At 35.3% G+C, this 1,838-nt stretch overlaps 1 non-coding gene across 1 annotated transcript; it reads left to right on the forward strand.

The window, feature by feature from the left end:
- The first annotated feature begins 339 nt into the window (after nucleotides 1-339).
- Nucleotides 340-443, forward strand: LOC112774839 (small nucleolar RNA R71). The gene has a single exon (XR_003189298.1). It is a non-coding gene; the product is annotated as a small nucleolar RNA R71 (small nucleolar RNA).
- The last annotated feature ends 1,395 nt before the right edge of the window (nucleotides 444-1,838 follow it).

A 1,838-nucleotide genomic window follows, 5' to 3' on the forward strand; every position in this document is an offset into this window, starting at 1 on the left:
TCAGAGGAAGCCTCCTTAGTACTGCCTGATGCAGCTTGCATTTTAGATAGACTCTGAGAAATCATATTGACTTGCTGAGTCAATATTTTGTTCTGAGCCAATATGGCATTTAGAGTATCAATCTCAAGAACTCCTTTCTTCTGAGTTGTCCCATTGTTCACAGGATTTCTTTCAGAAGTGTACATGAATTGGCTATTTGCAACCATTTCAATGAGTTCCTGGGCTTCTTCAGGCGTCTTCTTCAGATGAAGAGATCCACCAGCAAAGTTGTCCAATGACATCTTAGACAGTTCAGATAGACCATCATAGAATATGCATATGATGCTCCATTCTGAAAGCATGCCAGGAGGACACCTTCTGATCAATTGCTTGTATCTTTCCCAAGCTTCATAGAAGGATTCGCCTTCTTTCTGTCTGAAGGTTTGGACTTCCACTCTAAGCTTACTCAATTTTTGAGGGAAAGAACTTGCCAAGAAGGCATTGACCAGCTTTTCCCAAGATTTAGGCTTTCTTTAGGTTGTGAGTCCAACCATGTCCTAGTCTGTCTCTTACTGCAAAGGGGAAAGATAGTCTGGACCTCAGGGTCACCCCATTGGTCTACAGTGTCACAATTTGCAAAATTCAGCTAGAAACTGATGAGATCTACCAATGGAAGTCCATGATACTGTAATTCTGCTGCATCAGAGAAACTAATTGAGGCTTAAGCTCAAGTTATTTGTTCCGATTGCAGGAATTGAATGCTCCTCCACAGGTAGGAGGTGCAGTGAAGTCACCAAACATCTTCCTTGTATTATTGGCATTGTTGTTATTTTCGCTGCCATCTCTTCCTTTTCAAAATTTCTTCAATCCTCTCCAGAGAGTTGTCTTTAGCTTTTCTTAGCTTCCTCTCAAGGTCCTTTCAGGTTTCAGGATCAGCTTCAACAGGAATACCTTTGTCTTTGTTTCTGCTCATATGAAGAGAAGAGAACAAGAAAGTATGGAATCCTCTATGTCACAGTATAGAGATTCCTTGAGGTGTCATAAAAATAGGAACAGAGGGATGAGGTAGGTAGGTAAGAATTCGAAACATATGAAAAGGGAAGATAGTCGAATTGCTAATTGAGGAGGGTGTAGTCCTTAAATAGAAAAAGGTGAGAAGAAGAAGAATTTCAAAAACAAAATTAAAAATTTAAATAATTAAAGGAATTTTGAAAAAGTGGTTGTGGTTTCAAAAATTAAAATGAGAAAGGGTCAGTGATTTGAAATAGCAATCAAAAGATATGATGAAAATTATTTTGAAAGATGTGATGAGAAGGTATGATTGAAAAACAATTTGAAAAGATTAAAATTAATGATATGATTGGAAATTAATTACTTGGCTAACAAGAAATTTAAAAGATATGATTCTAAAATTCAAATATTAAATCTTTCTTAATAAGCAAGTAACAACTTGAAATTTTTTAAAATCATTAATTGTAGCAAGGATTTTCGAAAATATTGAAAAATAATTTAAAAGATTTGATTTTAAAAAGATATGATTGATAAGAGAGGATGTGAAAAAGATAAGATTTTGAAAATTTAGTTTTAAAACTTTCAAAATTGAAAGAGATTTGAATTGAAAACAAAATTACCTCCTTGCTGCTATCCTGCATTAAACGCCCAGCCAGGTACCCTGGCTAGCGTTTAAACGCCAGTTTTGCCTTCTTCAATGGGCATTTTGAACGCCCAGCTTTTTCTATGTAATTCCTCTGCTGCATGTTCTGAATCTTCGATTCTCTGTGCTATTGACTTGGAAAGATATATTTTTGAATTTTTAATGATAAGAGAGAAAAACAATAGAATGAAATTAAACATGAAAA

This window comes from Arachis hypogaea, chromosome 18 (assembly GCF_003086295.3).
Source record: "Arachis hypogaea cultivar Tifrunner chromosome 18, arahy.Tifrunner.gnm2.J5K5, whole genome shotgun sequence".
In the NCBI taxonomy this organism is placed as follows: domain Eukaryota; kingdom Viridiplantae; phylum Streptophyta; class Magnoliopsida; order Fabales; family Fabaceae; genus Arachis; species Arachis hypogaea.